The sequence below is a fragment of the Antechinus flavipes genome, chromosome 1 (genome assembly GCF_016432865.1).
Source record: "Antechinus flavipes isolate AdamAnt ecotype Samford, QLD, Australia chromosome 1, AdamAnt_v2, whole genome shotgun sequence".
Classification (NCBI taxonomy): domain Eukaryota; kingdom Metazoa; phylum Chordata; class Mammalia; order Dasyuromorphia; family Dasyuridae; genus Antechinus; species Antechinus flavipes.
The window spans coordinates 685,888,593-685,908,947 of NC_067398.1; the positions used below are offsets into that span (position 1 = coordinate 685,888,593).

Here is a 20,355-nt window from a genome sequence, read left to right on the forward strand (position 1 = left end):
ATGTAGGTTTCATATATATGGAGAGAAATATACATTTCATATATATATGTATATATATGTACATATATACACACACAATCTATCTCTCTGTCTCTGTCTTTGTCTTTCTGTCTGTCTTTGTCTCTCTGTCTCTGTTTCTGTGTGTGTCACCTCTCTCTCTCTCTCTTAATATATATATATAATTTAAAAGACTTCATTTAATGTCCCAATTCCAATGTGCTTTAAAAAATCATTACTATTTTAACCTCATTCCTGAAAATCTGATTTTCCATAGAAAGAGTAATCTTTAGAAAAGCATGTAAACATTACTTAGCATAGGGGCTTGCACATAATAAGCACCACATTCAAAGGTTGTTTGCCATTAAGCTTCAAGTATTAACCATGTGGGAACAACATTGTAATAAAGCATTACTGTGCTGGACCAAGAGACCTGCCAGTTATCCCTTGCTTTCATCACATAGGTAGCCCATCTTCTTTATTGATGTACGTTTCTTGGTATACCTTTATACCTCCTTTGTACCATGATTGTGAGAATATTGAAAACTATTGTCCCATATGATTACTTCCCCCTCCATACCATGTAATCTACACATGCACCAAAGACATCCTAAATGAGATAGTAGACAGGTCATTTTTCAAATGATATTTCACAATATGTTTTTTCTTCACAATCGTGCAATTGACCCAAAGACATAGAAAATGCAAAATTTCATTGTGTTTGTCTTTAGTTGGTTATATTTTTAAAATTCTATTAGCATCATCAATTAATATCACCTTAGAGAAGGCTTTTTAACTATTTTGTATGTGTCTTGGTCCCCTTTGGCAGTTTGTTGAAGATTATGGTTCTCTTCTCCAAATAATATTATGGATGCATAACATAAAATGCATAGAATTACAAAGGAAGGCAATTATATTGAAATAGATTTACCAAAATATTCTTTGAAAAACAAATTCACCTACCCAGATTAAGAACCTCTGCCTTGAACGTGTTTCCCAAATAGATATTAAAATTATACAAGATACGTTGAAATAAAAATGATAATAATAGTTAACATTTATATAGCACTTTAAGGCTTACAGAGTATTTTATATAATATAATCTCATTTGATTCTTTTAACAATTTTGTAAGATAGATGCTATTATTGTCTCCAATTTATAGATGAGGAAACTGAGTCTGAGAGAAGCTCAGAACTACACAGCTAGTAAGTGTCTGAAGTAGGATGTGAACTCAGACCTTCTTGATTCCAAGTCCAAACTAACTACTAGGTCACTTAACAGTTTTGGAAAAGGAACAGACACTAACTTGTTCATTGATCCTCTAATTATTGTATCAAACATTAAAAAAGGGTGGTGGTGATGGCAAATGGACTTTCCAAGGGTCTTTGTCAGTGTTGTGGAAGAAATTCAGGTAAGAGTCCATCAACACAAATGCTAGCTTCTAGATATCTTCTTATTTCTTCTTTTTCTTTAAAAAAAAAATCACTTTTATTTTTATCTCCAAATTATCTCCGTACATCTTCTTTTTCCCCACCCTCTACTGAGGAAGCAAGAAAAAGAAAACTTATTAGAAATACATATTTGTTCAAGCAAAACAAATTTTTCCATTAATTGTGATCCCCACACCCACCCCAAATATGCCTGATTCTGCACTTAGACACAATCACCTCTCTCTCTAGAACTGATAGAATATTTCTTCTTTAGTTCTCTGGAATCATTGTATTTATCCAAGTTCCTAAGTCTTTCAAAACTTTATTTTTATATTACTATAGTATAAATTGTTCTCCCAGTTCTTTCCTCTGCATCAGTTCATATAAGTCTTCCCAAGTTTCTTTGAAACCATCTGTTTTATTGCTCCTTACAGCACAGTAACATTCCATCATATTCATATACCATATATACCATGTTCAGATATTCGCCAATGGATAATTACTCCATCTCTGCATTATGATGCTCGATTTGCTTTTGTTTTGTAATGGTAGAGAGAGCTTAAAAGATTATATGTGTGTGGATGTATATATGTATATAAATCACATATATATGTAATTCTAAATTAATATAAATTATATTATTATATGTTGTAGAAATATAATTTATTATATTTATAATTATATATAACATAACAATATATATACATATATTTATGATAAATAAATAATATATCGTAATTCTAAAAGTTTACAAGTTATTTTGACATGTTCTATTGTTGTCTGTTTCTTTTCATAAGTTTTTTCTAGAATACCCTTTTAAAGTTATATTCTATTTTGTTTTGTTTTTAGTATCTCTAGTGTCCTATCATAATACTTTAGCCACATGTGCATCTTGTCTCTTATTCTCATTACATGATGATAATAATGCTACATTTATATAGTGCTATGGTTGCAAAGTTATACCTGTCCACCTACCTACCTACCTTCCTATCTACCTCCTTATCTATCATCTATCTATCGTCTATCTATCTATTTTTGTAGATAGATAGATGATTGATAGATATAAATTTGATCACATGATGACTCAATTCCATTATTCAATCCAACATGATCTTCCCAAGTGGATTGTTGTTGCTGTTGTTGTTTAATTCTCTTTCTTAACTATAAGTGAAATGTAATATGGTACCCAACATGTTCATGTTAGTAGTGTAGCTTGAACATGGTGTCTAATATGGCCCCTGTGCCAGCAGCTCTCTCTCTGGACTGACTTGGACAAACTGCCTTCTTGGAGAATAATTTTATATACACACATATATACATACATACACATACATACACACACATATGTATAATATATGTATATGTATAATTCCATTTCTTCCCCTGTTCTTAGCTCTTGGTCAAACCATAGTTGGAATATTATGTTCATATTAAGCACCATATTTTAGGAAGGACACTGACAGTAATAGTAATAATAATAACAGTAATAATCATTTATATAGTTTTTTAGGGTTACAAAGTTCTTTACAAATGTTGTCTTATTTTATTCTCAAAATAACTAAAAAATTCCTATTATCATCCCCATTTTATAAATGAAGAAACAAAAGCAGACAGATTAAATGACTTACCTGGAATCACAATTTACATGGAGTCTGAGGCTGAATTCAAATTCAGATCTTCCTGATTCCAGGTCCATTGCTCTATCCACCATGCCATCTAGCTGGAAAGCATTCAGAGGAGGATAGTTAGGAGAGTGATGACTCTCAAGATTGTTCCGTATAAACACTGATTGAAGGAACTAGAGGTATTTAGCTTGGAGAAGAGAGGATTTAATTCTTGCAATAATTAACTTGAAATATTTTGAGGGCTATCAGAATACATTAATGGGTTTTACTAGAAATGAAACATTCAGGTATTTCCATCTTGGTAAAATGAGTAAAAATCCAAGTCTTAAAAAAAGGAGGGGGCAGCTAGGGGGCGCAGTGGATAGAGGACCAGCTCTGAAGTCAGAAGGACCCGAGTTCAAATGTGGCCTCCGACACTTAATACTTCCTAGCTGTGTAACCCAGGGCAAGTCACTTAACCCCAATTGTCTCAGAAAAAAAAAAAAAAGGCTTTTTAGGTAAGTGCCCACCATCAAGTCCAAGGTCCTGAGTGCTTTATATAATTCTCCCTACATCTCTGAAAGCTGAAAAAAAGGAGATGGCTTGAATTTTGAACCTTTCATGTCATTTCAGATTTCTTATTTATTGTCCATTTCAGATCCTGACTAGAGAAACTAAGTCTTATAATGATTTCAAATGCAGCCATCAAGTCTTTCTCTGAAAAGACTGATGAAGGGGATGGTCAGAAAAAATGCCAGCATTTGAATAAAGGGAAACTTAATTATGTGACACATCAATATCAAAAAACATCAATGGAATCCATGTGGGTGGTTAAAATACTGTATCATTCACTGGTGCAATGGATAGAATGCCAGTCCTTGAATCAGGAAGACTCATCTTGATAAAGTCAAATTCAGTCTCAGATTTGCTGGGCAAGTTGCTTGACCTTGTTTGCCTCAGTTTCCTCATCTGTAAAATGAGCTAGAAAAAGAAAATGGCAAACCATTCTAGTATCTTTACCAAGAAAATCCCAAATGAGGGTCACAAAGAGTCAAACGTGACTAAAACAATTGAACAAAAATAATTTTACAATGGTTTCCTACAGGATACAAGTGCCTTGTACCTAAGGTTCTCTGTTGTCTAGTAGTATTCCAGCTTCAACTTCAGAAAATATTAAAGCCTCTAGAGAGGAGGAAGCTTGAAATCATAGATAGAGAGCTATCAGGAAGACTTACTCAGGCTCAAATACCACCTCCGACTCTGCTTGGCTGTGTGATTCTGGGCAAGTTACTTAATCTTTCAATACCTAAGGGAACTCTCTAAAATTCTTAATTATAGAGTCCCTGCTAATGCTATTGATACAGGGACTCTTCCCAGTAGAGTTTCCCCATATCAATGAAATCAAGAAAAATGGTGGGGGGTTGAGGGGGAGTGGACAGTTAGAACATAAAGACAAAAAAAGGAAACAGCCCATGCCCTTAAGAAGCTTACATCCTGCTGGATCTGGGTTGGAGGAAAATAAATAGGCACAGATAATTAAATACATAGCTGCTTTAAAAAATCAAGAGCAGCTAACTTTTGAAGATAAGCAAGGATAAGGCAAATTGAGGGCAGGGGGAGAGAGAGAGAGAGAGAGAGAGAGAGAGAGAGAGAGAGAGAGAGAGAGAGGAGAGAGAGAGAGAGAGAGAGAGAGAGAGAGAGAGAGAAAGAGAGAATATAAAAAGAATTAGAAAGGTTTAGTCTAGGTCACATTAGCTGAGCCTTGAAAGAAGCTAGGGGTGATAAGAATTAAAGGTAAAGAGAGTTCACCCTAAGCTTTGTAACTAGCCATATATTCAAAGGGACAAGACCTGGAATACCCGTTAGGCGGGGCAGCAACTCTACTGTAATTGGATTCCTATAAGTGCAATTTGGGTGGAACCCTGAGGGCATGAAGTCTGGAAAAGTAGTTTGGAACCAGATTATTGAGGGCTTTAAATGATATGCCTAGGAGGTATTTATCTTAGAGACAATTGGTTTTCTTTTTAAAAACATTGAAAGTTTTTGAGCAGGAAAGTAAAATTGTCCAAGCTGTGCCTTAAAGAAATTATGCTATCTGTGTGGAAGATGGGTTGAAAAGGGCACAGCCTGGATCTAGAGGAACCATTCTATCTTTCCAAGTTCATCTTCTTCTGCCATTATATTCTAACCAAACTTTATTACTTGCTCTCCCCGTACATGTCACATATATGGCACAGACTCTCCATTAATTCAACCCCGATTTGGACTAGCATGTCCCAGAGTGTGGTTTCATTTTCCCCTCTCAGGAAACAAGGTATTCCTAATTTCTAAGGTATTTCCCCTTTAATACTACCTTTCAGAAGTACTCAACATAGTGTGTTTCCTCTAATACCAATTGTCAGTAAATGTCATTTAACCAATTAAAAACAAATTAGTTTTTGTGCATACCCTTTGATCCAGCAGTGTTACTACTGGGCTTATATCCCAAAGAGATCATAAAGAAGGGAAAGGGACCTGTGTGTGCATGAATGTTTGTGGCAGCCCTCTTTGTAGTGGCCAGAAACTGGAAACTGAGTAGATGCCCATCAATTGGAGAATGATTGAATAAATTGTGGTATATGAATATTATGGAATATTATTGTTCGGTGAGGAATGACCAACAGGATGATTTCAGAAAGGCCTGGAGAGACTTACACGAACTGATGCTGAGTGAAATGAGCAGGGCCAGGAGATCATTATATACTTCAACAACAATACTATATAATGATCAATTCTGATGGACCTGGTCATCCTCAGCAATGAGATGAACCAAATAAGTTCCAATGGAGCAGTAATGAACTGAACCAGTTACACCCAGCGAAAGAACTCTGGGAGATGACTAAGAACCATTACATTGAATTCCCAATCCCTGTATTTTTGTCCATCTGCATTTTGGATTTCCTTCATAGGCTAATTGTACACTATTTCAGAGTCTGATTCTTTTTGTACAGCAAAATAACAGTTTGGTCATGTATACTTATTGTGTATCTAATTTATACTTTAATATATTTAACATCTACTGGTCATCCTGCCATCTGGGGCAGGGGGTGGGGGGAAGGAGAGGAAAAATTGGAGCAAAAGGTTTGGCAGTTGTCAATGCTGTAAAATTACCCATACATATAACTTGTAAATAAAAAGCTATTAATTTAAAAAATTTTCTATTAAAAAAAAAACAAATTAGTTTTTACAAAAGAACATTTACCTAAAAGGCATCAATGGAAGTACAACTTCCCAAACTGGAAGTATACTCTCCTCTACTACCTTGGCCACCTTGGCCATGATGGACACATCATGGCTTACTAGTCGTGGCTGCCAGGATGACTCATCGATGATTTGGGTCAAATTGTTCACTCCTCATATCCAGCTTCTGACCCAGACTAATGCTACCAGTAGCTTCAAGTGATGACGTCATTGATGGCTCTTCCAACTTATTAAATTTACCATTTGCTCTAATACTCATTCTCTTATATTTCTCTAATGCTCATTCTCGTAAGATTAGGGAAGAATAAATACAACAGAAATAGTGGTATGCCCACACGGTAGATGAGTAGGGAGAGAGAGGATCAGAATCCCCTTCTCCATCTGAAAGTTCATAGCAATTCTTGCCTTGATTGCCACAAGGAAAGAGAAATGGGTTTCATTTGTTCAATCATGTTGCATGTAAGTTCAGTATCAGTTTAGAAGCCAATTATAAAGCTTTTCATCATCACATTAAGTCAACAGGCAATAGAGCTGAAGTGGGGAAGGAGATATCCTCTGTCATGAATTTCTGCAAGTAGACTCATTAAGCTTCCCTATGAGTTAGTATTGGACTGAGCTATTGTTCTTTTTCTAAAGACTGGGCTTACAGGCCTGTTCCCATATTATATATTTTCCTATTTCTAGGTCTTTGCTCATACTCTTCCTAGTGTTTAGAATGTTCTTCCAGTATTTCCAACCACTGAATTCCCTTCCTTTAAGTCCCTTTTCAAATAACTCCAGGAATTCATTCTTGATTTTTTCTTCTCTCTCCCACATATTTGAAAGACCTTCCCATGTTGGAAGTCTCACAACACTGTCTGTATCTTTTAAAGAAAGATATGTCTGCATACACATATACATATCAATATGTTTCTAAATGTACATGGAACATTTATTTGATATTACGCACATCACCAGAAAGTAGATAATGAAAACTGATCAAATGTGTTAATTCTTAGTGCCATACTAGCAACTTTGGGTTGTAGAATGATAGTGACACAAAATGTTGAGATTAAGAGATTACATTGGAAGGCAACCCAGAATAATGAAGATTCCTCAAATTCATGCCATATAAGAAGAAACTAGAGTAGTTCAGCTGTCAAAATTTGTCAGATGGAAGAAGAATTGTTTTGTTTGACCTCAAAGGGCAGAACTGGAAATAATAGGTGGAAGCAGCAGAAGCAATTTTAGTCTTAAATTCAGGGAAAATTTTTCTTAACAATTAGAGTTATCTTTTTTTTTTTTATTATTGTTTTACAATTAGAGTTATCTTAATGTTAAATGGGCTAACTCAGAATGTGGTGGTAGGTTTTTAAGCACATGCTGACACCTTTTTCACATCAGACACCAGGAATCCTGGAGCCTGTGGATAAATCACAGTCAAGCCAGAAGCATCCATCAATGACAGAAGAGATTTCCATAACACTCTATTGGATTAGTCTATGCCCAAAAAACATTTATGGCTCAGTACCTCATGGTAATGTGGAAGTGACCCTGCAATCTCGGTTATGGCAGATTTTTGGCAAGATCTAACATGCTCAAAAGGCTTTGAGGATGATCCTGGCAACAGACCATGCCTGATTTCTGATAAACAGCCTATATAGGAAGAAAGGCTCCTCACCAGGAGACTGGACACTTCCTAATGAATTCTTTAGCCATGGTAACCCATGAAACAAATAAACTAAAAGTACAAGACGACGCTCAGTTTTGTTTGGTGCCTCCTTGGCTTATGTAGTGACCAGAGTTGAGTAATAATAAAGGATTAGGAAACTTGCAGTTTTAGATCACTATGAATTTAGCTATGCAAATTCTAAATGATACATCTTAGTATCGTTTAGTGATGACATATTCCTTGAGGAGTTGACAAAATCCTGGAGGAAATGAATCATATCAAACTTGAATTCTTGTAGCAAATGAAACTGGGAGGCAATAAGAAGCTAAAGGGAATATAGCTCAAAATTTCTCCCTGCAAAGGTACATGAAGGAATTGGTTTTAATCCAGTATTTAAGACCAACAAGAAATATCCATAGGATGTATCTACTAAGTTGTAAATTGATGATATGCAGTTTTCACTGGTGAAAGAAAGTCCCCATACTGAGAATTCCCCATTCTAATGATAATGCAGATGCTTTACATATTTGCATGTACATGTTATGAGATCAAGTATCTATACTCCCTTTGGCTTTGGGTGTATGTATCTGTGTATGTCTTATAAAGGGATTTGTTGATTATACGATGATCAATTTTGAGAGACATGGCTCTTTTCAACAGCAAGGTGATTCAAATCAGTTCCAATAGTCTTGTGATGGAAAGAGCCATCTGCACCCAGAGAGAAGTCTTGGGGGCTGAATATGGGTCACAACATAGTATTTTCATTTTTTGTTGTTGTTTGCTTGCATTTTGTTTTCTTTCTTATTTTCCCCCTTTTTGATCTAATTTTTAAAAAAGCTTTTTATTTTCAAAACATATGCATGGATAATTTTTCAACATTAACCCTTGCATATATAGCCTTGTGTTCCAAATGATCTGATTTTTCTTGTGCAGTATGATAATTTTGGAAATATGTATAGAAGAATTGCATATGTTTAACACATATTGGATTACTTGCCATCTAGGAGAAGGGAGTGGAGGAGAAAAGAGGGAGAAAGCTCCCAAGAGTTCTAACATCACTTGGAGCAAGGAAGGAAGAGATTGAGAGATCAGTGTTATTCTTTTTATATATGAACTCCATTCCATCTTATTACCTGTGGAATCTTTAGCTTCACAGATAATTAGAAGACTTTTCATCATTAGACTGTATCAACCTCTCAATCATTCATATGTGGAAACTGGTTTTCCAAAGTTCCCAAGGAGTAGCTTGGAGCCAGATAGGAAATACCTGTGTATGCCTTCAAGACAAGACCATCAATGGCCACTCTTCTTATTGCACAACTAACCCAGATGACTATGGAATAAGGAATAATACTTCCGAATAGCCTTCAGCATGTTACCAATGATGCTTGAGATAAGTGGTGTAAAATCAACCAATCAATCAGCAAGTATTCATTAAACACCGTGTCAGGCTTTTGGAATACAAGTATAAAAAATAAAACAAGCTCTACTTATAAGAAACTTGATTTCTAATAGAGGAAACAAGTATGTAAACAGATATATAAAGGAGAAATTAATGAATGCAAAGTTTTACAAAATGGTTGTGATGAGGACATTCATACTCAGAGAGATCAAAAAAGGCTTCATTCAGAAGATGGTGACTGAACTGTACCCTGTGGGAAGAGAAGATTTCTATTAGATGGAATAGGAAGAACCAGTATAATGGCATGGAGATAGGAGATGGAGTGTGATGTGAAAGGAACAGAGAGATCAGTTGAACAGGATAACAGAATATATGGTAAGAGGAGTTAATTCCAGCAAGATTCGAAAGATAGGCTGAGCACAGATTACATAGGACTTGGGAAGCCAAACAACAGAGTTTATATTTTATCTCAGGGGTTAATAGGGAATCAATGGAGTTGTTAGGTCAGATATTTGTTTAAAAAAAAAAAAAAGACAAGCCCAGTGTAATTCAACAAACATTAAGTACCTACTATCTGCCAGATATGATGCTAAGTTCTGGGGGCACAAAGACAAAAATTAAACAGCCTAGCTCGTGGGAAGTTTACCTATACCTGGATATCATTAGGGGCACTCAGGATGTCTAAAAAGTCTTAATGCAGTTGGAGCTAATAGATTTTGGGAAAACTGCATATGACTAGAAAGTGAGGGGAAAAAATCTATTCATATAGCAAACATGGGCAATAATAGATATAGATCCCATGTGAAGATAGGCAAAAAAAAAGAAGAGAGACTTGTATGTATGTATATATGTATGAAATATATGTATGAAAATAGACAACAACTACCTAGGATGAAAAAAAAAATGGGGCAGAGATCTTTAGATCCGCTTTGGTGTGCCTTCCCCTCTAGTTGCTTGTTTGTCTCTTGTTCCTGAAAAGGACCAAAATGACATCACTAAATTGGAATCAAGTTATAATGTGTCTGATTGCAGTTGATCGATCAATGAAAGCCCAACCTTGGACTGCTTTTTCATGTCAGACACAAATAGTCCATATGAATATGGGTCCATATGAATATAATTTAGATCTCTAAATTTCTGCATCTCACATTTCTTTTGAGCTACTGTAATTCTGCTTCACTTGTAGAGCACAGCACATTCTTTGATGAGGGCACACCATGCTGAGTGGTCTTGTGCCACTGTCTCCCATGTCTCACAATCAATTCCATAGTTCTTCAGAGACCCTCAGAGTGTCCTTGTATCATGTCTTCTGACTACCTTTTGAGCATCTTCCTTGTGTGAGTTCTCTCTGTAAAATAGTATTTTAGGCAAACCAAACAACTAACCATTTATGTCTTTATTGTCTCCCCCATTAAAATAAAAGCTTTTTGAGGGCACTTAAGGCACTGTGCTTTCGTTGTTATTTTTGCTTTTGCTTTGTGTTCCAGCACTCAGTTCAGGTGTCTAGAATATAATGGAGGACCAAAATGATATCACGATGTGCCTAGTATATAATAAGTGCCTAATAAATGCTTGTTGATTGAGCAGCCATATTGATTTCAATATTCAATTTCAATTCAATTCAATTTTTGAAATCACTAAGCCACCAAAGTGTTATATTATTTTATAAATCAATTAGATTTATACTTATTAGTTCCCTGAGGTGGAAGACTCCTGTCATATCCAACTTTCTAGTTTCCCCTGGTACCCAGTATGGTTTTGGATGTTTACTGAGCCTCTAGGAACAATGTTCTGTCTCTTTTCATAGTCTCTTCCTGGTATCTCAACGTTCATAAACTCTGGGATACCAAGGATCATGGTGGATATTGTCAGAGATTTTTCCAGTGGGGACCTACCTACGTGCTGCTCAGGGTTCATGACACAGACAATAAACCAGGGCAAATTATCAATAAATATTGCATGATAAATATTGCATGATCTTCTACAAAAACATACACGAGTCTGCATGAATAAATCTGTTAGGGAGTAGCTCAATAGAAATCAAATATTAATGCTTGATCGGTTATAGCAGAGCAATTTTGCAAGCAAATCCCAGGGCAAAGCACATAGGTTTATCTTTATATCTTCTCTTTATCTATCTGTCTGTCTATCTAGACTACCAACTATAGACTATGCAGGAGTCCTCAAACTATGGCCCATGGACCAGATGCAGCAGTTGAGAATGTCTATCCCCCTCACCCAGGGCTATGAACTTTCTTTATTTAAAGGCCCACAAAACAAAGTTTTTGTTTTTACTATAGTCCGGCCCTCCAACAGTCTGAGGGACAGTGAACTGGCCCCCTATTTAAAAAGTTTGAGGACCCCTGCATAGACTATAGACATTCCTTCGACAACTGCAGTCTCATATATTCTACCTTTGTTAGCTGACCCCATCCACCGCACTTTGTTTTGTTCTGTTTTTTGAGCCTGGCTTTATCTTGCCAAGGATGGAAATGAAGCAATCTTACATGGGTAATTTGCACAGAAATTTCAGTCTGCTCCCTTTTACTAAATTAGACCAGTATCTACCACCCTCACCCCTGAACATCTACTTTCAGGAAATGCCAGACTTAATGAGAACATCTGAATGATTTTAGCTATACTGCAGTTTAGAACTCCAGAGCTCAAACAATCTACCAGTCTTAGGCTTTCATAGTTGTAGAGTTTTCAGACCTGGGCCATCATATCTGATTCACTGTTCTACTTTCAACATCTTCTGTTCCGCAACCTGTTATTTCCCTAATATCACAAAGAGTTAAATCAAGGGCGTAAGCCATAATTTACTAAACAAAATTTTAAAAATATTAGCTATGCTTTAATTAAAATTAATATAGTCCTTGATGTTATCAGATTTGTAAACTAACTTTCAATAATAATACTCTGAAATTAGGCATTATTTATGCTCTCTGTATACACATTTATTAAACCTTTTAAAGACAATTCTTTCAAAGAGCTGATCATTAAAAAGCCAGAATGATTTCTACAATTTATATTACTAGTATTTTATAGTCAATTTCACTACATGTCATGTTACAAAATAGATTAAATGTCCTTTGATATTGTTTATACACTGGTATGAATTGCTTTAATTTAATTGAATATTTCTTAGAGACTTTAGTTTGGGTTTTTTTGTTTTTTTTTTGTTTTTTTTTTTTTTGATCAAGGGAAAAAACTCACTTGAGCAACCTGAAATTTAGGAATATATTTTTAGCTAGATAATATTTTATGTTGGAATTACTGAAACATTTGAAATGCCCCTTTGGGGACTCAATATTATGAAAATAAATCAGCAATTTCTTAATGAGCTTATTTTTAAACAAGGACTATAAAATTTATATTACTACTATTAAAAAACAAATAAACTAGATGTTTCATAACAAGTATCTTGAGTTTAGATTCTGAGTTGAAAGTAGAATATTTAAAATATGATTTCTTTTAGGAATTGTTAAAGTAAGGACAGCTTGATGGTACAGTGGATACAGCACCAGCCCTGAAGTCAGGAGAACCTGAGACCTTGGACACTTACTAGCTGTGTGACTTGGGCAAGTCACTTAATCCCAATTGCATTGCAAAACAAAAGAAAACAACAAAAAATAAGAATTGTTAAATGATATAGCTCCTCTTCCATGTGTGGATCCTAATGCACTATAGTACCTATTATAGCAATTGCTATACTCTATTTCTAACTTTTGGGATCTTCTCCTCTTCCCCCCATGACTGAAAAGAAGGACAAAGTTATAGAAGTGCATTGATAATGAAAGAATAAATTAAAAGCTCAGGAAATCTAAGGTTTATAGTGGAAGACATTTAGTGGGGAGAGGGAAGATGTTAAGCATTCATGCATTATCAATATCCTGGGCAGAAAGGAGACAGGAAAAAAAAAATCCGTATTTCCATTTGTTAACATTTATGGTTTCTCTCTGGCCCCTGCAAATGATGGACTTATTTTATAGGAGTACCTCATTTTTTTTGTCTCTGGCTAAGAGAGATGGAGTGGGGAAGTCACTCAGCCAGCCAGCGAGCATTAATTACATGCTTGTTTTGTGCCAGGCACTCACTATGGAAAAAAAAAAATTGACTTGGTGTAGGAATATCTAGACTTCTGGGCCTGTCTCTGATGCTAACTACATTTGGAACCTTGAGCAATTTAGTTTACTCCCCCTTCAGCCTTGTTTCCTCATCAGGAAGGCCATGTGGTATAGTGGGTAGAGGACTGAACTTGGAACCTTAAAATCATAGACAAAGAGCCAGAAGGCGCCTTGGAAGTCATATGGCCAACATTTTCATTTTACAAATGTGGAAGCTGAGATCCAAAAAGGTTAAGTGAAATACAAGTAGAGTAAAGAAGTGATTTAAATCTGGTTTTTCTGATTCCACAGTTTGGGTTCTTTCCAAGTTTATCACAATTGAATTAGAAAAATCTGGGCTTGTATTCGGCTCAGACACTAATAGCTACTCCAACTTGAGCACATCTCTTAACCACTCAGAACTTCCATTTCCTCTGTAAAATGGGGGTGATGATAACATCTACCTGACAGAATTAAATGAGCCTATTTGTGGAAAACTCTTTTCAAACCTTTAAGTTCTATGAACTTTGAACAATTGGTATTATCTCAATTCTCATTTTGTTCAATGGACTCCACCTAACTTTCCAAACAAAACACTTCTCCCTGGTCACCACTAATTTTTATGTGTTGTTTCCCTTTTTTCCCTACCCCAATTAGAATGGAAACTTCTTGAGGGAGAGACTGTGGGCTTTTATAGTAGTACTTTTTTACCCCCATTGGTTAGCAGAATGAGAAAGCATTTAATATATTCCTTTTAATTCATTCAGATTGAAATAGTCTTGAGACATGTCAATATCCTAGTATTATTCTTTTATTTTTAATGCTCAGCATACTATTACATAGACAAACAAAAACACACACACATAATAATGCAATAATATAATTGAATATAAGTAATATGATATAAGCTTATCTTCTACAGACTCAATGAAGGCAGATTTGGAATGTATATTATTATTCATTATTGTTGATATCATCTGTAGAATGATTTTAATCTCTGCTTTTCACAGGATTTTTTGAATGAGATAATAAATAGGAAAGAGCTTCATAATTCAATCAATCCATAAGAATTTATTTAGGATTACTGTGTTAAGTACTGTGCAATGTCTCAGGGAGTTTAGCAACTACTTGGGGAGACAATATCTAAATAACTATATACATACAAGGTATAAACATAGTTATTTTGTAATCCTAAAGTATTACACAAAAGTATGTACATGAATATAGTACATTATTACAAATGTACAATATGTATAAGTGTACATGTACAAAGGGTATTATTATAGCTATTAATTTTTAAAATGAGACCATTTAGATTCTTAGGCAGTAGATTCTTAGACTCTGTGCTAAAAGTTAAAAGTTATATTCATAAACATAAACATAAGAGAATGCTCTGTGTATTCGTAATTATTTCTTTGTTCATTTTGCAGATGAGGAAACTGAGGCAAATGGGGTAAAATGACTTGTCAGCTGAGATCAGATTTGTCTGGTCTCCCAGGTCAAGTACCTGTCCATTGTATTCCCTAACTGCCTCTTCCCCCAATTCTAACCATCAACCACAAAAAAAAAAAAAAAAAAAAAAAAAAAAAAAAAACCAAACAAAAAAAAAACCCCCCAAAACAACAACAACAACAAAAAAAAAACCCAAAGCTAATGTTGCTACATTCCTTTAATTTTTTTTTTTAACCAAATGAGATTAAGGAGGTAGTAAAGGGCTTATAAAATGGGAGATGATACTTGATTTTTATTGGAAGTCCATTTTTTAGGAACAAATTAAAAAGGATGCAGAAACTCAATCAGAGGTTTCCATTTTGATTAAGTATCCAATTGTTTAAAGAAAGTCAATGTTCTGTTAGTATCATCTGAGTAGAAAAGTTCCCAGATGCTTGGGCTATCCAATTTCCTTTTTGATATAATGGGATGCATTACAGTCCTGGATCCTGACTGAGCAATGATGGTTCAAGAGTAGAACCTGCACCAGGTTACGCCAATAATTACAAGCCCCCCAGGATTCTAGCTCAGAAATTTTTGTATGTTCTCAGGAGACAAAGATGAGTGATCATCAAAGGCGCAGAAGCACAGCAGGACTGTCATAAGCCTGAAGTTACAACTTAGACATGCAATAGAAAATATCATTGCTACCTCTCCAGTGCATAGCCCGTAGTAATTAAAAACTTGGCCCCTGCTGTTTTATCATCTCATTAGCAATGGGGGCACAAGACTTTTATCCTTGTTTGTCAGGAATCAAACATACCAGAGGAACTCTGATTATAAATTGATGAATGTAAAGTTAAACTTTTAAATAAGAGGAGTGTCTATTCACAATGTTTTTTAAGCTGATTAAAGAGATCCCTCTTTTATTTTTCCATTAAAAAATAATATCTAAATCCAACATAGCATAGTAGAGGTCATCTCTAGGATTGAACATGAAACACAATTTGCAAAATGGTATGCTTTGTAAGTATTTCCGATTTAAAATAAATACAGATCCTGGAAAACTTCCCCAAAGCCCTAATACAAAGGGAGGCCATCCATCTGTTTCATGGCTTTTGATGAAGTTTAAAACCTTCCATGCATCTCAGTTGTTCGTATTCCTTTTCCCTTTCTAAGGATACTGAATGGCTTTTGACATTTAAAAAAAAAAAAAGTGATTTGATTATTTTAGTGATTTTTTTCTTTTTTTCTTCCTTCCTTCTTTCCTTTCCTTCTTTCTTTTCTTCCTTTCCTTCCCTCTTTCTTCCTTCTCTCTTTTCTTTCTTCCCTCCTTCCCTCTTTTCTTCCTTCCTTCCTTCTTTCCTCCCTTGCTCCCTTCCTTCCTCCCTCTCTCTTTCCTTTTCTTCCTTTTTCCTTTCCTTTCTCCCTCCCTTCTTTCCTCCCTCTCTCCTTCCTTTCTTTTCTTCCCTCTCTCCCTTCCTCCCTCTCTTCCCTCTCTCTTTTTTCCTCCCTCCCTTCCTCCCTCCCTTCCTTCCTTCCTCCCTTCCTTCCTTCTTTCCTTCCTTCCTTCCTTCCTTCCTTCCTTCCTTCCTTCCTTCCTTCCTTCCTTCCTTCCTTCCTTCCTTCTTCCCTGCCTTGCTCCCTTCCTCCCTCTCTCCCTCCTTTCTTCCTTCTTCCTTCCTTTCGCCCTCCCCTCTTTCCTCCCTCTCTCCCTCTCTCTCTTCCTCTCTCTCTTTCTTCCTTCCTCCCTTCCTTCCTTCTTCCCTCCCTTCCTCTGTCTTTCCTCCCTTCCTTCCTTCTTTCCTTCCTTCCTGTCTTTCCTTCCTTCCTCCCTCCCTTCCTTCCTTCCTTTCCTTTTTCCTTCCTTCCCTCCTTCCTTCGTTCCTTCCTTCCTTCTTCCTTCTCTCCCTTCCTCCTTCCCTCCTTCCTCTTTTCTTCTTCTTCTTCTTCTTCTTTCTTCTTCTTCTTCTTTTCTTCTTCTTCTTCTTTTCTTCTTCTTCTTTTCTTCTTCTTCTTTTCTTCTTCTTCTTCTTCTTCTTTTCTTCTTCTTCTTCTTCTTTTCTTCTTCTTCTTCTTCTTCTTCTTCTTTTCTTCTTCTTCTTCTTCTTCTTCTTTTCTTCTTCTTCTTCTTCTCTCTCTCTCTCTCTCTCTCTCTCTCTCTCTCTCTCTCTCTCTGTCTGTCTCTCTCTCTCTCTCTCTGTTTCTGTATCTCTCTCTCTCTCTGTCTTTGTATCTCTCTCTCTCTCTCTCTCTCTCTCTCTCTCTCTCTCTCTCTCTCTCTCTCTCTCTCTCTCTCATTTGGTTCCATAGTAGAGAGTATCTTTTTTTTTTTTTTTGAAATTCATTTTTTAGGCACAAGTGAAAAAGAATAGAAAAACTCAATCATAAGTTTCTGTTTTGACTAAGTATCCAACTGTTAAGGGAACACCCATGTTCTGTTAGTATCCTTGTTCTCTCAGGGTCCTAACCCTTCTAGAATTTTGCCAGTTCTGGTGCATTTTCCTGGTTCTGGTTTGTCTTTATAATGTTCACTGTGATAGGTCAAGGATACATGTAGTTTAAATGATCATTTTCTAGTTTCTTCTGCTTCATTTCATTGAACAGAACTTCAGATTTAAATCTTTCTATAGTTTCATTATCTTTGCTTTTCTTCCTGGATCTGAAAATAATTTTTTAGAGGAATAATCATCTTATTGACTTAAGCCACCAAACAGACATCTAATTTAAAGTTTATAACGGTCAAAAGGACTTTATAGAAAGACTGTTTTAAAAATATTAAAGCAATGAAGGCAGGAAGAAATGAGTTAAAATCTAACCTCAGATACTTCTACCTGTATGACCCTGGACAAGTCACTAAAATGGAGATAATAATAGCATTCTATCTCCAGGATTTTTTTTTTTTTGTGAAAATCAAACATAGTAATAATTGTAAAGCCTGGCACATACTAATTGCTATGTACATATTAGCTACTATTAAGATCTAGCTAAAAATTTTATCTCAGCAAAAGGAAAAATGATGCTTCACAGGGGGAATGCTTTTAAAAATATGATTAAGGCAGCTAATAGAAGACTGGCTTGGAGTCAAGAAGACAATTTCAAATACAGTTCAGATGTTTATTAGTGGTGTGATTCTAGGCAAGTCATTTTCCTTTGTCTTGCCACAGTTTTCTCAGTTGTAAAATGGAGACAATAATAAAACCTACCTCCCACAGCTGTTGTGAGTATTAAATAAGATAATATTTGTAAAGCATTTAGCATAGTATTTTATGTGTATGTATTTATGTGTATATTTACACACTTGTGTGTATAAATTATGTGTGTATATATGGATAACTATAAACATTCATACATATCTATTTATATACATGCACACCCATATATAGATATTACAAATAGTATTAGTATCCCGAGCATTTGTTTTCCAGAAAAATAATCACAATATAGTATTTTTATTTAAATCTTAAAAATGAAAACTATTTTAAACTCCCTAAGGACATCAAGACCTCATGTACTTATTGTGGCTAGGGCCAAAAAATGGGTAGGATGACAAAAATGATGTCATGACCATCTTTGTAAAGATATTTTAAAAATTATATATAATGAGAATCATAGGTAGTAGACTGGGAGTTAGTATCAGAGCTAGTACCAGGTTCAACTACCATATCAATCACATACTGTATGTGTGCCCCTGGACAAATTACTTAATTCATTCAATTCAATAAACTTTTATTAAGTGCCTACAAAATGCAAGGAGCTGTCCTAAATGCTGGGAACACAAATACTAAAAAGAAAGATTCCCTGACCTCAAGGAAGTTACAATCTAAAGTGGGGAAGACAACACACAAAAGGAGGGAAGAATACTATGGGGCACCTGGAGTGGTGACATGTTCCTTGGGATGAAAACCAAAAAGAGCTCCAAATGGAAAGTGAGAGGTAGTTGAGAAGTCCAGATTCCAGCCCTCTATAAAGGAAAGATATGGAAGGAGTTAATTGCTCTACCCTCCAGCCATTCAATCAGAGAGGAAGCTGAGGGAGGTGGGAAGTTGAGTAAACAAAGTCATGATGATGAGAATTCAGATGATCAGCTTATCCTGGATGCCACATCATTTTTTCCGGAGTTCAAACAAGCACAAATTTTTGAAAATGAGTTTCAAAAAAGCAGAATTACACATGGAAAGTAATCCTCTTAGCAGAGAACTTTGCCTCCTTCCTTACTAAAAATATTGAGAGCACTCCCTCTTCTCTCCTCATCTTCATCTCACATCACCAAGGTGCCTCCCCCCCCCCCATTTCTTCTTTAACTCATTTTTACATAAGGCAGGGACTCTTCTTGCCAAAGTTAATTACTTACATTCATAAGTGATCCCATCCCATCCCATCCTGTCTTGTCTTCTCCAACAAATTGCTCTTCTGTCATCCCTACTCTTCTCACTTATCACGTATCTTCGATTTCTTTCTTGGCCCCCTGGCTACTCATTTACTGCTACAAATTTTCCAACATCTACTCTACCCTCAAAAACTCTTCACTCAATTTATCTATGCCATGTCTCCCTCCTTTTGTGGCTTGAACCTGGTTTAGCCTGAAGTTCTCTGAAACTGGTTTTGCCCATCTGCCAAGATGGGTTTTACCGGGATGTGGTCGCTGCCAGTACTACAACTTCTTGGAGCACAGGTGAGAGACAGACATCTCAGACACTTAACACTTCCTAGCTATGTGACCCTGGGCAAGTCACTTAACCCCAATTGTCTCAGCAAAAAAAAAAAAAAAAAAAAAAAAAAATTAAAATAAGCCTCAAAAGACTACTCTCTATCTGATGTTTGGGAAGACTCTTTTGCCATTATTTACCCTAAATTAGACCAATAAGCTTGAGGTCGCTAGTATCCACTTACCATTACTTTTTACAGATGAGAATAAAAGCTAGTCAACTAGCACTGTTCCAAGTGCTGAGGATCCCAGGCAAAAACCCAAAAACCAAAGCCAATACAAATAAACAAACCAGAAAACCCAAACCCAAGTGCAGAGCAGCACTTCCTCTCCAAGTTAGGATCTTAGAAAAATGTCAGAGACACTGAAAGATGACTTGCCCAAGATTGCAGAATCAATGTTCATTTCCAGCCCTGAGAGAGGTAGGGAAACTCTGTCTCAAAAGAAAAAAATTACTTATTTGTTCCAGGCACTTTGTTAGACAATGATCATATAGAGACAAAAATGAAACAGTCTCTGCCTTCATGGTGCTTACATAGTCCTAATTCAGATGATTTTTCATTTTCCAGAAAGTCATCAATTCTTAAAAATATGTAGTTTATAGCTTACTAAAGGTAATATAATGTACCTATAGAGATATAACCTTTAACATCATCATCATTATCATTATCTTATTTATTTTGTGACCTTCCCTCTATCTTTGTATTATCAGACATTATTGTAATTTCTTTTCTTTTTCTATCCTTGGTGTTTAATGTAATGTTCACTACACAGAAGGAACTTAA

General features: G+C 35.7%; 1 long non-coding RNA gene across 1 annotated transcript in view; it reads right to left on the reverse strand.

Moving 5' to 3' along the window:
- Window positions 1-722: 722 nt before the first annotated feature.
- The window catches only part of LOC127545371 (uncharacterized), a 43,796-nt gene continuing 24,163 nt past the window's right edge, over window positions 723-20,355 (reverse strand). Inside the window, exons 2-3 of the long non-coding RNA XR_007949642.1 lie at window positions 3,057-3,148; window positions 723-1,538 (exon numbers count right to left, since the gene is read on the reverse strand). This is a non-coding gene — a long non-coding RNA (uncharacterized LOC127545371). The remainder of the gene's footprint in view (window positions 1,539-3,056; window positions 3,149-20,355) is intronic.